This window comes from Bos mutus, chromosome 5 (assembly GCF_027580195.1).
Source record: "Bos mutus isolate GX-2022 chromosome 5, NWIPB_WYAK_1.1, whole genome shotgun sequence".
NCBI lineage: Eukaryota > Metazoa > Chordata > Mammalia > Artiodactyla > Bovidae > Bos > Bos mutus.
In genome coordinates, this window is record NC_091621.1 from 63,425,699 (window position 1) to 63,444,796 (window position 19,098).

Sequence of the window (19,098 nt, forward strand, 5' to 3'; positions counted from 1 at the left end):
AGGTCAGGGATTCTGCTAAACATCCTACAATGTACAGAACAGCTCTTAACAGCAAAGAATCACAACCTCCTAAATATCATTAGGGCTAAAATTGATAAACCCTGCCTTAAAGTAGGGCTTCCCTGGTGGCTCAGATGGTAAAGAATCTGCCTGCAATGTGGGAGGGAAGACCCCCTGGAGCAGGAATAGGCAACCCACTCCAGTAGTTTTTCCTGGAGAATTCCATGGACAGAGGAGCCTGGCGGGCTTTAACATAAGGTTCATGCCCTCTACTTTTCTTTTTTTTTTCTTGCATCTGGAACATGGGTGTGACAGGAGGGCAGTGACCTCGCTTTTACCTTGCAATGTAAAGACAGTAGGCGGTTGGGGGACAGGACAAGATAGGAAGATCTTGGGCCCCTAAGTGACCTCACAGCCCAGATCTGCCCACTAATCTCACCCACCCACCCAACTGTGGACATGAGGGTGATGAGGAGCTTCAAAGAGCAGTCCCATCGTTTGGAGGCCCTGTGTGGTGGGATCCCTTTGGTACAGCAGTTCCGTCTGCTCCCTGCTTAATGCTCCTGACTCCAGCAGGATCAGGGTCCCTGGTTCGCTTGTGTCTCTACCGTTTTCTACAGACTCCTCTGAGAGTTCCACGTGGGCCTCCTCGAGATACCCTAGGCTCTTCTCTTAAGGGTATAAATGACTGTACCAGCTTCAAGTCTCATATCACCACACAATACCATCCAAGGGGAAGAGTCTGCATCAGAATTTCCAGGAAAAGCCCCAAGTTCACTCTGATTGGACAAATACAGATGACCCTATGTTAACCCCTGTGGTGAACATATCACAGTGTGATGAGCTAGGCTAGCTTGGTCCTGAGCATCTGTCTATCCCCAAACCAATCAAGAGGTCCAGGTATCCTACCTTTGGTGTTGGGGGTAGGTGCAACTCTAGTCTAAGCCCAGCGTTAAGTATAGAAGAATATGGTGGTTCCTCAAACAGGAGTTAGAAGGCTCTTACCAAGAATGACGAGAATAGAAATTGGAGGCAACCAACCAACGTTTATTGAGTTTTTCCTAGGGTCTTGAGGATTCCATCTGTGTCTAAACTTGAAAGTGTGCATATGCTTATTTTCAGAGAGATACCCCTTCCCACTTGAGATCAAACTCCTAGGAATGAGCCCATTAAGCACTTGTATAAAGTGGTCCATGACATGAAGCTTATTTTATTTTCCCCTAGAGGAAGGCAGAAAAGTATATGTTTGTGTGTCTTACAATAGACAGATAAATCTAATTATCATTGTATTAAAAAAATAAAGTAGTCCAGCAGTATCAGAGACAGCAGAGTTAAAACATGGCAGATTTAGGATTTAGAGTTTCTCTGCCAACGGCAGCTTTTTCTTGTACGCTGATGGAGTCTTTTATCAGTAAGCCAATCATTAAGCAGTATACAAATAATTAAATAGTAATAGGGTTCACAGAACAGACAATTTCCATTCCCATCACTGGCAGTTACAACACATTTACTTGAGGGAGGTCTTTATAAATAATTTACAAGTACTTAGAGAAGACTACATGGAAGAATTTAGATGGCTTTATAGTTTAAAATGCTCCTTGTAATGGTATAGTAAGGATGCAGCATTAAAAATATATTCTGGGAAAATTTTCCTTCTGAGCCCACAATTTAAAAATGAATTTACATTAGTTAAGTGCAGTGTTTGCTAGAAGAATACAACATTACATAAGTGACTGCCACAAAGGAAAGCAGCTTCATTTTAGTGAGACATCATAAAATGGCAAAGGCTGGTTTAGTTCATTAACGGTGGCAGAGTGCTCTGAGGAGACAAAAACATAAGTGCAAAATGCTGTTGTGAATTCAATGGAAAGCATTTCTGGTTGTGAAAGAGGAAGCCTCTGAATTCCAACAATCACTTCTGTTGTTGCCAGAATGGACTGTGTGTGACTGCCAGCTTCTTGACTAAAGGTGTAGGAATGCATGTGCGAGACCTATGGAACAGGACCTAGGGAAGGAAGATTTCCCGGACACGGCGTGCTTACGGGCGTAAGAGAACAGTGTGAGGGTCGGGTCCACCCTTGGTGGGGCAAGGGCTTCACTGTGTTTGCAAAACTCAAATCTTTCCTGTTCAGTGCTGAAGGTAAAATTCTTCATCTATAATTCAACACTCTTCTTCCTGAACTTTGGAAAATCTTTCGGGAAGGGCAAACACATGAGAATAGGAATGGTAGTAATTATGTTCGATTCTTTCTGGATGACTACAGAGAGTTTCATGGAATGACCAAGTATTAACTTTATGAGCCGGTTCAAAAAACAAAAACAGCCAAAGGATTCGGCAAAACAAACAAAATTGCAAACAGCAAATTTGACTTGCCTTTTTTTTTTTTTGACATTTGGGCTTAGCCTCTTATTTATGCCAGATGAAAGATCACTAGTAAGATACTTTTTTTTTTTTCTCCTTCCTTCCTTTCCTTTCTTTTTACAATTATTAGACATTTCTACTAGATGAAATAACATTGGTAACACTGTTACTGGATAACATTGCTAAGATTTTTAAGCACATGTATTATGATATGACAATAAATGGATGCTACTCCTTAACACATAGAGAAGGTTTCCAGGTAGCTCAGTCGTGTCCAACTCTTTGGGACCCCATGGACTGTAGCCTACCAGGCTCCTCCCTCCATGGATTCTCCAGGCTCAGCCTGAGTTCAAAATACAAACAACGAGAGAACAGAGCTGCTGTTACACGTGCTGTGGCAGCAGGGCTGCTCTGTGGCAGGACCACGTGAGGCTCACCCAGTTCTCAGATGGCTCAGTTGGAATGGATTTCACCCTCATTAACTCCCCATTCCTTGCATGCACTTGCTTTAAAATATCTACGTGTCTTCTAGACATTCTGTTGTCCAAACATTAGAAGGTTTATGGATCGAGACTGTCTGGGATAATGGAGGGAGAGACTTGGAAATGTTCCCATGGAGAGTGGAGGAATTTCTCTCCGTGGCCTCACTTTGAACTACTTCCAGAACCTGTCAAGGGCCTGGGTCTATCTCCGAGGGAGTGGAGGCATGGTCCCTATGTTTTCTTCACTGGAAGCTGCCTCACCGCTTCTTTTTCTGCTTGAAAAAGGAAATGCATTCATGATCTCTACAAGGTTTCTTTCTCCTTCCTGCTCCCTCCTGCTTTTAAGTGACATTGTTAGCCTGTGGGCCTGGATGAACAAGGTGGCTTTCTTTCATCTCTTCTAGAGAAAGAGATACTGTATTTAAAGACTCATAATATTGTTGATAACTCATGCTTTCCACCACTGTTTGAAGATTTTACTGTATGAATAACGCATGCCCTAGTTTTAAAAGACACAAAACTTTGAGCACCCTGGTTAGCTCTCGTTACTAAGTTTCTTTGTATGAATGTTGATTTCCTTTATCCTTCCAGAGAGATATTTCATTTTGGCTCATTGATGGCCAAATATGGTTCTGTTTTCTAAAGCTGTGACACTGTTTGAAATAAGCGGGTGCTTTGCACGTCAAGAAGATAAGTAGCTTTGCAAGGGAGATCAACTTCTATGTTGGTAATCTGGTTTTCTTACAATATTGTAGGAAGAAAATAAAAATAAACTATGACTTCAATATTATATTGCATATACGAAAATGACACGGAGTAATATAATTCTGTGGTGATTTTTACTGCTTTTTATGAAGCAAATTTGTGATTAAAGTCAATCACTGCATCTCAGTATTTCAGATCTCAGTAAAAAGTCATTATAATGTTATTGTACACACTGAGTTCTTTGGAATTGACATCATCTAGGATACTTCATCCCTAATCATGGAGAAATTAGAGTTGGGGCCTTTGAGTTAGTCAGATTCTTAATACAGAAAGTTTGGTTTCTGTGGGTTGGTTTAATTCTTTTCAAGATTCCAGAGCCATACACTAAATGGCCACAGAGATGGCCCAGAGGTATAAATGTTAGGGTGACTATTTTCCCCACATTTTCCATTTTCTTGAATCACAGATATTCTGTAGGCTGACATCTTTCACTTTGATGACTTTCGGTTTAACCTAAGTGGTTATTTTGGTTTTTTTCTTGACATTATTCCTTAGCTCTGTGGTATCGAATTCATTCACTTATTCATTTATCTGTTCATTTATTCACTCAGCTGCTCAGTTTCTCACTTACTGAGCCCACTAGTGTACCAGGCACTCATCTTTTAGCCAGTGTCCTGTTCAATCCTGTACTCTCATGCCTGGCACGGAGCCTGGCACATGGTAAGAATCCAGTAACATTTGCTAAATGATTGCATCAGTCAGTGAGGTATAAACACCTGTTGAGCAACTCTCAGGGAACAGGGTGTGCGCATACAGAAAACTATAGAACCCAGTTAGTCCTTCAAAGAGCTCACAGTTAGTTAGAAAGGGAAGGCAGAAATTCCTGAAGAGTTTAAATCAACTCATAGCTTCTGTAGTAGGAGAGATAGTGTAAGACGGTATATGTTTTCTTGCTAAATGATTCGTATGGCGATGACTGTGAGAGGAGTTCAGAGCAGATGGACATCCTTCACTTGGTTGAAAACGCTTGGTTTGAATTCAAAGCTCTACACTCAGGGCATCCAAACAAGTGTCATAAAGAGAGAAGCCACCTTTAGTCCTAAAAATCAGCAGCTCTTATGTCCTCTTTTCCTTCCGCCTCCGCATATAGATGTACAATTTCACAAAACGCCAATACAGTGGTATTTGGATGGTGTTTATGCTCGTGTAGAGAAGCAAAAAGGCACTGGATGGATTGTCTTTCTTTGAACTTATTTTTTTTCCCTTGGCCTTTTCTAGTCTTTCTGAGCACAGTGGAATTTCATGGTTACCCTACTGTGATTTTCATAAACAGGCAATCCATACATCTTAAGATGGTTTAAATGAAATGGAATTTTGTATGATATGCAGAATTCTACAAATAGCAGGATGCATATATACCTGCTTGTAACGTTTGCAGGGTTGAGGTTAAAACTACAAACGCAAGTGCAAGTACCGCGTGTCTAAAGTGTTACATGTTGTGAAGTGAAGTGAAAGTGTTAGTCGCTTAGTTGTGTCTGATTCTTTGTGATGCCATAGGCTGTAGTCCGCCAGGCTCCTCTCTCTATGGGATTCTCCAGGCAAGAATACTGGAGTGGGTTGCCACTCCCTTCTCGAGGGGATCTTCCCGACCCAGGGATTGAACCAGGGTCTCCTGCTTTGCAGGTAGATTCGTTACCATCTGAGTCAGCAGGGAAGCCCAAGTGTTGTAAACTAAGATGCAAACTGTTAAAATATGTAGTTTCTATTCTCATATATTGACAAATAAATGTCGATAATAACCAGGCAATCCAGCTTTAAATCAAGAATTCTGAACCCTGGGGCTCAGCAGTGGAAACAGCCTTCTTTTCCCCCTCACTAAACTCCCATGGACACCCTAAGAAGTTTCATATATACTTATGAGGACACCCCAGCCTGCATGTCCCGGTGTCATTCAGCAGCCCCCGAAGGCTGCTCCTCAGCCATGGGGCGTGTACCTGCCTTCAGGTGGCACCCAGAGCCTGGTCCACAGCAGAGTGCTGGCTGCACCCTGAGGGGCACATGTTCTGTTGGTCTTGAGGACCTTTTGGGGCTGCGCTGGTTCTCTGCTGCTATGCGTGCTCTCCCTGGCTTCTGTGGGCAGGGGCCCTGCTCTGTCGTGCTTAGTGGGCTTCTCGCTGTGGAGCACAGGCTCTGGGCACAGGGGCTCAGTAGTTGTGGCTCATGGGCTTAGCTGCCCCGTGGTTTGCAGGATCTTCCCAAACCAGGGGATGAACCTGTGTCCCCTGCGTTGGCAGGTGGATTCTTAACCACTGGACACGAGAGAAGTCCTTAGGGACTCTATTCCCTGGAAGTGTAGGGAGAGGAGGACCAGAGTGGGTCCTCTAAACTCTGGGTTCCAGGATAAGGTTCCTTCTTGCCCACATCTAAGGTCTGGGTTGCATATTCTTTCCAATTCTTAAAAAGCTCTTAGGCACTATACTATTCACTCTTTATATTTTACATAAAAAAGCTCATTTATTCTCTGTGACCATCCTGAGAGATGTTTCATCACCTCCATTTTACAGCCAAGGAACCTGAAACTAAGTGATGGGACCATGGTCAGACACTTAATATTAGTGATCATAGAAACCCTGATATTAGTGATCATAGAAACCCTGTGGCTTTAAACATTCATCCTAATCTAGCATTCATAAACTCCATCAGTTTTAGACTCCATACATTGTGTAAGGAAGGACGATTAAAACACGACCTAACTCCTTATATGGTTTTCAATCCAGTATTATAGTGTAACTTACATGTTCACATGTCTTAACTAGACTAACAGGCCCTGAATGATCTGGCTAATCTCTACCCCTCCATTTTCATGTCTCAGGATACCACCCCCACACCTGCTGTTCCAGCCACACGGCCCTTTCTGCATCTTGAATACGCTGTGTTTCATGCACTTTTGGGACCGCATGCCTCCTCTTCATGCCCCTACCCTATATCTCTGTAAGCTCAGCTCTATATCATGTCTTCACAGGAACTCTTTGACTCTCCATTTCAAAGCATTCTCCTTTTATAATCTTCATCAAGGATGACTATCATCCATGAAAATGATGGCAAATGAGACTCGGTGAAAACAGTCGATTTATCCAACAGCCTTTCCCCTGAGTTTCTCATCAGAAATACTCTCCCAGGTGCTGCTCCAGACTGGATAGAATTTGACAGCTGAAATACCTGTAGTGAGCTAATCTCACAATTTGCCTTGGATCACCGGCATTCTGGGCATGAGCTTTCTTAGAGCAGAGGGTATAAAGTCATGAACTCTTTTTGGAGAAAGCTATTCCATATCATTCTTCAGAAGGTTATACCCTGTTTGTAAAGCAAGTTTATCTAGCAAAAGGCGGTGAAATATGGTTTTTCCCTTGGATAACCATCTGTGGTATGGATGAGGTTAGAACATGCTGTTCTCATTCCTCCCAGTTTGGTGTCAGGGTGGGAAGGATGATGAGGGTTAAATGCTAAGAACTGTCATCTCTAGGAGTGAAGATCAGAGAGCGAATATTCTAAAGGAAGTTTGTGATTTGCCTTGAAAGTGCATCCAAGGGAATGCAGAGTGAATTAATTTAGTGGAATTGTCAACCAGAGTGAGAGGTCTGCTCTTGAATCTTGAAAATATTTGGATGCTTTGGATACAAGCTTAGTTTCAAAAGGGTTAATCCTTACCCACCAGCGCAGGGTATGCAGATACTTCCAACAACTCCCAACTTGTTACTTCGTCTGAAGACCATTTTAAAGGGACAGTGAAATATCTTTGTTGAGTACATGAATAAGAGGGCAGACGTTATGTTCTAAGATCATTTATGGGCTCTGATTTAAATGGAAAATCTCTCTGTGTTTTTGATACCTCTTTTAGGACATGGCATAAATGAGTCATAGGCCATCTGCCAATGAGTAACATTAATGCTTTTTAGGTAAAACCATTCCTAACAACTGTTAGATGGAGAAGTCTTACAAGATCAACTTGAATACATAATGCTAGACTTTAGGAGTTAAAATTTAGCTAAGGAATTATTCATTAAAATATCAGTGTATTTACCTCTTAAAAATATTGAAAGAGAGTTAGATTTAGTCAAATGAAAGAAAATGTTGTCACGTTGGTATTTTCAACGTGGCAGTCAGAACAGTCCAAAGAATTTAGTTAGGTAACTTATATGAATTTAATATTTGCCTTCCATTCAGGGTGATGTGACTTCAGGCTAAGGATGAGTCTATGTACAGAAATTGAAAATAAGGCCTGAATGAGTCAACTGACCTTGACTCAAGATCTTTTCTGAAAACATACTCACTGCATATTGCTTTAAAAAAGCGAGATTCCTATGTAATCTTGCTGAAGGCCATTGTGAACATGAACAGATGAAAACTGAGTTGGAGTGTAAAAAGGTTTTGGACATTCTTAGAGGGCAAATTACAGGATGAGTGAGGCTTACTGAACATTTGTTATGTGTCCAGTGCTTGGCAAGATGATCTGAAAAGATGGTGAGAAATATGGACACATTGCTATCACCTTGGAGGAAGTTACAATGAATGAGAGTTTTCATCTGAAAACATAAGAACAAATATTAAATTTGGAAATTTAGGTCTACTGGTCCTATCTTCGATAATGCTTGGTTTATGTTATGCTGTTTTTTCCCTGCATCTTTGAAAGGTTTAATATTTATCACTGTAATTTTTAAGGTCCATATTAAAGTAGTATGAAAAATTTATCAAAAAAAGGCATTAATGGACAGGTAGGCAGAGGAACCAGAGATCAAATTGCCAACATCCGCTGGATCATGGAAAAAGCAAGAGAGTTCCAGAAAAACATCTATTTCTGCTTTATTGACTATGCCAAAGCCTTTGACTGTGTGGATCACAATAAACTGTGGGAAATTCTGAGAGAGATGGGAATACCAGACCACCTGACCTGCTTCTTGAGAAACCTATATGCAGGTCATGAGGCAACAGTTAGAACTGGACATGGAACAACAGGCTGGTTCCAAATAGGAAAAGGAGTATGTCAAGGCTGTATACTGTCACCCTGCTTATTTAACTTCTATGCAGAGTACATCATGAGAAACGCTGGACTGGAAGAAACACAAGCTGGAATCAAGATTGCTGGGAGAAATATCAATAACCTCAGATATGCAGATGACACCACCCTTATGGCAGAAAGTGAAGAGGAACTAAAAAGCCTCTTGATGAAAGTGAAAGAGGAGAGTGAAAAAGTTGGCTTAAAGCTCAACATTCAGAAAACAAAGATCATGGCATCTGGTCCCATCACTTCATGGGAAATAGATGGGGAAAGAGTGGAAACAGTGTCAGACTTTATTTTTCTGGGCTCCAAAATCACTGCAGATGGTCACTGCAGCCATGAAATTAAAAGACGCTTACACCTTGGAAGGAAAGTTAGGACCAACCTGCTGCTGCTGCTAAGTCGCTTCTGTCGTGTCCGACTCTGTGCAACCCCATAGACGGCAGCCCACCAGGCTCCTCTGTCCCTGGGATTCTCCAGGCAAGAACACTGGAGTGGGTTGCCATTTCCTCCTCCAATGTATGAAAGTGAAAAGTCAAAGTGAAGTCGCTCAGTCGTGTCCGACTCCTAGCGACCCCATGGACTGCAGCCTACCAGGCTCCTCGTCCATGGGATTTCCCAGGCAAGAGTACTGGAGTGGGGTGCCATTGACCAACTTAGATAGCATATTAAAAAGCAGAGACATTACTTTGCCAACAATGGTCCGTCTAGTCAAGGCTATGGTTTTTCCAGTGGTCCTGTATGGGTGTGAAATTTGGACTGTGAAGAAAGCTGAGCACCGAAGAATTGATGCTTTTGAACTGTGGTGTTGGAGAAAACTCTTGAGAGTCCCTTGGACTGCAGGGAGATCCAACCAGTCCATTCTAAAGGAGATCAGCGTTGGGTGTTCTTTGGAAGGAATGATGCTAAAGCTGAAACTCCAGTACTTTGGCCACCTCATGCGAAGAGTTGACTCACTGGAAAAGACTCTGATGCTGGGAGGGGTTGGGGGCAGGAGGAGAAGGGGACGACAGAGGATGAGATGGCTGGATGGCATCACTGACCTGATGGATGTGAGTTTGAGTGAACTCCAGGAGTTGGTGATGGACAGGGAGGCCTGGCATGCTGCGATTCATGGGGTCGCAAAAAGTCAGGCACGACTGAGCGACTGAACTGAACTGAAGCATTAATGGACAGTGCAATGATTAATGAAAAACATTTAAACTTAAAAAGTCTATAATCACAAACATTAGTTTCATGGAAAAATGGGAAACCAAATAGAGTTTAGAGCGTGGATTTTGTGGCATATTTCTGAGCAAATTAAAACAACAGCTATCAAGTTTATTCGGGAAGTTGATTAATGGTCAATCAACTAGTTTGTAAAAATCAATCCTTACCAACCAGCTGTCAGCCACACTCCAGCACCCCTAGAAAATCCTCAAAAAACAGAGCCCAGGCAAGAAAAAGAAACTGGGCAAATGGAAGCTATGATAACACTGCAGAGAAATCAATAGAAGCATGTCCATGCATTTCAAATTGTAGCAAGAGGGGAGATGTCTATATGCTTATTCCTCCTGTTGGGTTTACTTCCTTCTTTGCTCTTAAAGTGCTTAAGGACAACTGTCATTCCACATACACCTTTGCAAATCCTTATTACAGGTAAATCCACACCACACACACACCCGCCCACATCATTTCACATCTACAACATTTGTTTGTAAAGGCACTTGCAGGAAAAGAGCATCATTCCTTTGTAAGGCTCTCTCTATGGTTATTTGTTTTCTGGCAATGCAGAAATTCCCCTAAATAGGTCATCAGAATACTGATAATCATCTCCAAGGTAACCAGCTTTCAAGGCAACTGGCTGAGAATTACATTTCTGGTTGGGGGAAATTACATTAGAGGCATGATAGTGACACAAGAAGACGCAATCTAGTGCCATTCAAATTCCATTCTAAGTACAGCATTTATCAAATATTTTCTCCATAGTCTGAATTAAGTGTTTTATTTGGGAGACATTTGTAGGTAATGCACAACCTCTTACTGTATACAATAAAAAGCATAAATGTTTGGTTATTTCTTCATTTAGGTTTGGCAAATAGATAGCTTTAGACACTTGGATTTTCTCATGCTGACCCAGGGCCCATACTTAGTAGAAGTCTAGAGACAGGTTTATTCTGACTTCCTGTCTCTGTCTGCTACGATTTGTGTAGGCGTTTGATATACTAAGAGGAGAGATTGGATTCTTATGGCATTGTGCAAGAAAAATCTTGAGCATAAGGTATGAAATTGAAGAACTCTTCTGACAAATGTGTTTCCTAGATATGAAGGAATCCATTTTTTAGTGTCCAGGGTAAGACTAACTCAAGTTCAAGTCCTTGAATGTTTTACAGCGAAGAGGAGCTGGAGCACCACCCAACCAAACCACTTCAGCTCGATGTTGTTTTTATCTGAGCCTTAAAATACTTGGATGATTATGAGGAAGGAGCTATTCATGGCAATCTTATATTTGCAGATCACAGGTAGAGTATTTAATTAGAGTAAAAAAGAAAAAGTTGAGGCCTCCAGCTGAATGCAATAGAGTGAAAACAGAGCATGGACTCGTCCCTTCTTTCTCTCACAACTGAAAAAGTGAATGCTGGACGGATTTCTCTGGTGTCCGGTGGTTAAGAACCTGCCTTGTGGTGCAGGGAACACAGGTTCGACCCCTGGTCGGGGGAACTAATATCCCACATGCTGCAGAGTGGCGGGGCCCATGAGCTACAACTAAGACTCAACACAGCCAAAAACAAATAGTTTTTAAAAAGTGAGTTTCAACTCTAAGAAACACTAGTTTCACCCTCCCCAAAATAAACCAGCTGCCAAATTAGGGCGAGGAGCGCCACCTAATAGTATGGACACGGAAAACAAAGCAAAGTGTGCGTGTACACACGCCTGCAAAATGCAGGCCAAGGAAAGAGAGATTCTGGAGCAACGCAGGGTAGCTCCTAACCTTGACCTACCTCCCTGCCGCTCTGAAGCTTCACTGGCAAATTCGATGAATCGTAAGCCTTCACTATTGCCCTCAAATCTAAAGAAAGTCGACCTGAGTTACTATTCTTATTTTTTCTCCTCTTTTGACTGAGGGGTAGGGGAATGGCTATTAGGCAGAAGTGGGCAAGTTCTTTTGGATAGCACATTATATCAGTCAAGATACTACAACGAATATAAACTCAAGAGAAAGAGAATTTTTCTCTCACTTGTTCCCAGTGCCTGGATTAGAATAATGCCTGGCAGAGAAGATGTAATCAATGTGTCAAATGATTGTGGGGAAAAAAAAAAAAATTCCCAGTGTTCCCTTTTAGGGTGGATATGAGTCCTGGTTGTAGAGAGGGGTTCAAACAGTTCAAAACTCCTATCAAATTCCGGAGGAGAGAGGAGAATCCAGGAGTTCTAATTCACACAAATGCCATGCAGCTTTCACAGGGCCTCCCTTTCCCTTCCGTCTACAGGAAAGTGAGTGGTATTCAATAACCAAGTTCTCAAACCACAGCTCAGTGGGGAAATAAATCAGAGTCCATGGAAACGGAGTCAAGGAGAAGTCATGTACTCTAGATCAGAACAAAGAGAAGCTCTGGAAAGAACAAGATAGGGGGAACAAAACTGCAGTAAATATCCAGACGTGCTAAGGCAACGCTCCCAGATAAAAACAAACAAAACTAATCAACCCTTAAGAGAAAGGAACCTGGCGTGCAGAGGAATGATAAAACCCCCACTCTTAAAGAAAACATAATCCAAAGCACAAAACAGAATTCCTCAGAAGGACTTTGTGCTATGAATCAAGTTAATGAGAACATGCACTCAGAAAAATATGAACTCAAAGATGGGATGATAGAGCAACAGGAAAGCTACAGAATTACAAAGGTTGAGGACAAAAACAGTATTATACACAATAAATAAAGATGATATAACAAGGAATGAAATAAACATGGCTGCAAAAAAGATCAGTGACCTGGAAGAAAGGCTTATAAATAAATACAAGGGGAGCAAAAGAATTAGAAGGTAATAGATCGGAGTTCCAAAGCACTTAACATAATTGAGGATCCCTGAAAAAGAGCCTCCAGTAAATGCAACAGGAAAAGAATTTGCAAATATCATACAAGGAAGTATCACTGAAGACAAACCCACAGATTGAAAGTGTATACCACATTCTCGGACATATTGATAACAGAATGTTTAACATTGCAAGCATATTACTGAACAAATAATTTAAATTCAAGAACACAGACATTCCTCAGGCATTGAAGCGGAAAAAACAAAAGTCACAGACAAGGAAGCAAAAATTAGGCTGCCCTCAACGATCTCCACAATACATTCAACACAGAAGCAATGTGTATGCCAACCAACACGTCAAGACATATTCTATCGTGAAAGAATGTCAGTCAAGGATAACAGGCAATTGGGTCTCATGAATTTCTGGTTTCAGTGATTTGGGATGATGGGGTAGCCAACCTTAGAATATCTATCCTTGCATCTTCCGAAGTGTGTCTTCTGAATTCTAATCCTGTCATGTGTTTCATGAGAAAGGGAGCTGCAGTCAGACCACTGAGAAACGCAGAGCCTTTGTCAGTCTCGCCTTAGAGATTTATAATAAAGTGTGAGAGTGTTAGTTGGTCAGTCATGTCCTACTCTTTGCAACTCCACGGACTGTAGCCCACCAGGCTCCTCTGTCCATGGAATTCTCCAGGCAAGAATACTGGAGTGGGTTGCCATTTCCCTCTCTAGGGGATCTTCCCGACCCAGGGATCCAACTCAGGTTTCCCCACATTGCAGGCAGGTTCTTTACCATCTGAGCCACCAGGCAAACCCAGAGATTTATAATACACATCAGCAAATAAATGACTCTAAGAAATTTCTGCATTAGAGAAACCTGATTTTCCTTTAAAAAAACATTCTGTAACCCAACATTTTTACTGACATAAATTTTACTCCCCAGAACATCTAATAACATCTTGCTGAAAGAGATCCCATTTGGAGAAATTTTGATCTATGATAATGGAGGGGGAAAAGATTTAATAACTCAAAACCGTAGCCAATCCAAAGCAAACCATATTTATTTGCCTACTTTCCCCCTTAAAAACAGTAATACAATTTTATCATTCATTCATTCATTCATTTTAAAGTATTGAGATTTAAAAATCCAGGTACAGGAAGAAAAAAATACTCCCAGCAGAGGGGTGACAGTCAGACCACTTTGAAAGTTCTAATAATAAACTCTCTCCTAAAGCAGCCATTTTCAATCTTTAAGTACAGCTCAATTTCACATCTGCTTTGTGGAAAGGAATGCATCTCTGAAGGCTGCGTTCCCACTATGAACTCTGGACGTGGCAGGACTAGCTCAGTACAAATGAGAGACATTCGAGGAGATGTACTGAATCCGAACACTCTTTTTCTTCTTTTGGGAACTAAGAACGATGTAACTAAGAAGGCAAAGGAGTACACATCTTCTATTGGAGAAGAAAGCAAAGCCACTGCTGCTTTGCAATACTTTCCCCTACTTCTCAGTAATTTTCCAATTTACATAAACAGTTTCTGACAGTGTGCAGTGCCTTCTAATTAGGTTATATACGGCTGCTGGAGAATGGTTGGAAGACTTTGCTGTCTACTCACATCCTCTCTTATGCCACTTTGAACTGGAACAAGTATTTATATTCAAGTCTGAGTTGTCTCTATTTCCCTCCCATCCTATTAGGAGAGAGATAGGTGCCGGAATGTGGAGTGAAAGGTGGGAGGAAGCTTTCGGGTTTCAGATAGTGTTATATATGTCTGTACTTGTAAGATATCACCAGGGAGCTGATGAAGATAAGAGAGCAGGTTAAGGAGTAACTAACTTAGAGAAGGTCAAAGGATTTCAAGGACTGAAGGAAGGGACCCACTAACTGGAATGCTGCAGAAACAGGAATCGTCAGGATATGCTGTCCCCTGCAGGACATTTAGGGAATAACACACCAGTTAAAATTAAAATGTTAAACAAAATCAGTGTTGACAGAATGTGTTCTGGTTGGGGTGTTATTTGGTAATGTCTAGAGCCGTCTATGGGGTCGCACAGAGTCGAACACGACTGAAGTGACTTAGCAGCAGCAGCAGAAAAGTTGAAGAGGTACATTCCCTAAATCCCAGAAATCTCACCCTTACGTAAACATCCTAGAGATATTCGTCCATTTTTGTATCAGGAGACATGTATAGGAGTGCTCCCTGTTGCACTGTTTGTGACACTAAGAAATTGGAAACAACCCAGATGCTCATTAACAGCAAAGTGTAAATCTTAATAGGAGTATACTCCTACCATGGAATGCTGTACAGCAATTTAAAGGTAGCAAGTTTACATTAATCAATATGAATACATCTGAATAATATAATTTGCATACATTCCTGCATGCTGCTGCTGCTGCTGCTAAGTCGCTTCAGTCATGTCCGACTCTGTGTGACCCCATAGATGGCAGCCCACCAGGCTCCCCCGTCCCACTGGAGTGGGTTGCCATTTCCTTCTCCAGTGCATGAAAGTGAGAAGTCAAAGTGAAGTCGCTCAGTCGTGTCCGACTCTTTACGACCCCATCCACGGACTGCAGCCTACCAGGCTCCTCCGTCCATGGGATTTCCCAGGCAAGAGTACTGGAGTGGGGTGCCATTGCCATTCCTGCCTAAGGATACATAATATGATGTGTGTGTATTAGTCTCTCAGTCCTGTCTGACTCTTTGTGACCCCATGGACTGTAGACCACCAAGCTCCTCTGTCCATGGAATTCTCCAGGCAACAATACTGGAGCGGGTAGCCATTCCCTTCTCCAGGGGATCTTCCTGACCCAGGGATCCAACCCCCGTCTCCCGCATTGCAGGCAGATTCTTTACCGTCTGAGCCACCAGCGAAGCCCATGTAATATGATACTGTTTATATATATATAAAGTTTGAAAACACATGAAATACATAGAGTATGATGTCATTTATATAACTGAAGACATGCAAAAACAAAACTGTATGTGTAATAAAAACATACTCAAGAATAATGAACATAAAACATGAGACTAGGCTGAGAATCACAAACATCAAACTTAAGAAATTTGATTAACAGTTACCTCTGAGGACAGAAAGGGAGCAGAAGGACCAGAAAGAGTGCCCGAGGTGGGGTGACTGTATGTGCTAAGCTTGGTTTCTCTTGTGTACTGCGTATGTAAGTATTCATTGTATTATACTTAACATTGTAAGGCCTGAAATATTTCATAAAAACAACCAAGGACCTCTGATCCAGATTTGACTAAGATGTCTGCGGTCCCTGCCGTGAGGGCCCTTTCACATTTGGTAGCATGACAATGGCACCCCACCCAGTACTCTTGCCTGGATAATCCCATGGATGGAGGAGCCTGGTAGACTGTAGTCCATGTGGTCTCTAGGAGTTGGACACGACTGAGAGACTTCACTTTCACTTTTCACTTTCATGCATTGGAGAAGGAAATGGCAACCCACTCCAGTGTTCTTGCCTGGAGAATCCCAGGGGCGGGGGAGGCTGGTGGGCTGCCATCTATGGGGTCACACAGAGTCGGACACGACTGAAGTGACTTAGCAGCCACAGCAGCAGCAACATGACTGCCAACACTGAGCCAGTCTGTGCTTACAAAGGTAACTGAATCCCACCTGAGATGCCCCATGTTACCTTCAGACGCAACCCATGTGACCCCACCTGACTTGCCCATCAATCAAGTTCCCATCTGATCCCCCCAGATGGCGTGAGCTCATCATCATGACTGAGGGGTTCGTGCAGAGAGGGTTCAGGCAGAGGAGAAGCAAAGCAAGGCAGGCTGTGCAGACTTAGGAAAAAGGGAATGTGATGGATTTGGAACTGTGTGTTCCAAATGACGTCAGTTTCCTTCTTTTGAAGGAAACCTCTCTGAACTTGATGAACACTGAGTGATGTGGGGGGAAATAAAGACATCCTCAGTTGTAGCACCGTGAGCGCCTGCAGCGTGAGGAAGAAGGTAAAACATCCTGGCTAGCTTGTATTTGGCTATAACAGGTAAGACTCAGAGGTCAGTTAGTTGGGTGCTTAAGGTGAGGCTAGGGTCCCATTTGGAGGCCCCTGTAGGGCATTTCAAGCATCCAGTGAGGTGACATCCTCTGTCAGTGGCTGTCAACACTGGCTTCACGTTTTAATCACTGGAGAGTTTGAAAAACTACTGATTCCTTGGGCCCACTCCCAGAGATTCTGAATTGGTTGGTCTGGGCTGGTGCCTTTGGTGTTTGCATTTTATAGCTGTCACTTTCCCACGATTGTACATTCATCCAGCACTGACTGCTGTGCTGCAGTTGTTATGTCTGTGGTCCTGATAGACCCTTGAGCAACTTTCTGGGCCACTGGTTACCGTGGCTGGGAGGGTCACTGCGGGCCTATCCCAAAGACACGTAACCGAGTAATTACGATAATATGAGACGTGGAAGGTCATACATGTTCTATACTCAGGATGTAAACTGAGGCAGAGGGAGCTCCATGCAGTCCAGCTCTGGAGGGGAGGAGTTTTTGCACAGAGGGAGGGATGACTAATGTTTTTAGAGCCTTGTTGTGAGCATGGGTTTTGAGCAGCCTCAGCATGACCTGAGAACTTGATAAAAATGCAGAACGTCAGGCCCCATCCTGTTTGCTGTAGAACTTTGCTGCAGAAGACCTGCAGCAAATCTTATTTTAACAAGGTCCCCAGGAGATTCATATGGGCACGAAGGCCCGAGAAGCACGACCGTCCTGTGAGAGCACCACCACCCAGAGCTTTACCCGCGTGTGAAAGGGCGTGCGTGGGCTGTCTCAGCTTGGGCAGACGGTGAATGAGGAGCAAGTGCTGGCATCCGGAGAGGCAGGCCTGAGCCTGGTCACGAAGGGGCTTGTGGAGTTTTCTCAGGAATTTGGATTTCATCCTGAAGGTGGTGAGAGGCTAATTAAAGCCAATTAAGGCTTTTCAGCAGGAGAGTGGCACAGTGAGATTTTTGGTTTAGGAAGATACCACTGGCAGGAGTGGGGAGGATGGAAGGAAGGTCAGGGCAGGAGCCCAGGGCCCAGGTTTGGGAGGCTATTACCATCACAGAGAAGTGGTGAGACCTGAACCCAGGCAGCCCTGGGGGGAAAAGATGGAGGTGGAGACGGGTTATCTGAGAGGCCTGAGCAACAGGACTTATCAACGCTGACAACTCCCGTTTCCTTGAAAAGCCTTTTAGAAATATGTTGTATATCACTGGAAGAAGACAACCCAATACATAAGCAAACCTCAAATCAAAATTTTCAAACACCTGATCTTAAGTCAAAGTCAAAGTCAAGAAAACAGGATTAGGAGGAAAACACAAGTATCCATGATGAATCGTGAAAGCAGACACTGCTGCTGCTGCCAAGTCGCTTCAGTCGTGTCTGACCCTGTGCGACCTCATAGACGGCAGCCCACCAGGCTCCCCCGTCCGTCCCTGGGATTCTCTAGGCAAGAACACTGGAGCGGGTTGCCATTTCCTTCTCCAATGCATGAAAGTGAGAAATGAAAGTGAGGTCGCTCAGTCATGTCCGACTCATAGTGACCCCATGGACTGCAGCCCACCAGACTTCTCCATCCATGGGGTTTTCCAGGCAAGAGTGCTGGAGTGGGGTGCCATTGCCTTCTCCGAGAAGCAGATAAGACCGAATGAAAAGGTCTGTTGTTCCATTTTTCTTGTGCTGCCTCAAATGTATTAAATGGACACTTTTGATGACTGATAATTGATGTACACTTTATGATTTAATTTTAATTTAAAAACGCATTGCTGTTGTACAATTTCACAGGAAACAAAGCACAGAAAATATGTACACACACACACACGCATATATATCTCTCTCTCCAGATTTTTGTTGTATTTTTGTTGTTTATGACTACAAAGTATGGTTTCCTTACTGGCCACAAGAGAGCTGTTCTTTTCACATTTCACTGAAGGTGTAATTGTTTTCTAGAGCGTATCATACCTTTTCTACCTCCGTTTATCAGTAGCACATTGGCAAAAGAATTTGTTAGTCCCAAACTTATAAGAGCAGAAATAAATTTCCAATTGTCTGTTACTTGAAATATTAATGAGGCTGATTGTTTTTTATTCATTCTCTTAACAAAAAAAAATTGAATTCAGTCTTTTTACTTCTATTTTTACCTTTTAGTCAATAACACTAATGGTATATGAGAAGGCTTAGTTTATTATTAACCTCATTAAAAAAAAAGATATTTGATAAAACATGAAACTAAATTACCAACGCTATAATTTTTTATACCTTTGAAAATGTGATTATCTGTTATTTTATCACAAAAGCACAAAAACCTCAAATCTACTTAGAAGAGCATTCATAAATATAAGCATCAAATGGTAATGACAATGACTGTATATGTTTCTGAGCAGTATTGGGTTGGCCAAAAAGTTCTTTTTGAGTTTTTCCGTATGATGATATGGGAAAACACAAACAAACTTTCTGGCCAACCCAGTACTTGAA

The 19,098-nt window shown here is 42.4% G+C and overlaps 1 protein-coding gene and 1 long non-coding RNA gene across 2 annotated transcripts in view; one reads left to right on the plus strand and one right to left on the minus strand.

Annotated features, from left to right (window-relative positions):
• SYT1 (synaptotagmin 1) overlaps positions 1 to 19,098 on the minus strand; it is a 624,258-nt gene that overhangs the window by 22,847 nt on the left and 582,313 nt on the right. The gene's annotated exons all lie outside the window — the stretch shown is intronic.
• LOC138987840 (uncharacterized) overlaps positions 1 to 19,098 on the plus strand; it is a 28,690-nt gene that overhangs the window by 3,023 nt on the left and 6,569 nt on the right. The gene's annotated exons all lie outside the window — the stretch shown is intronic.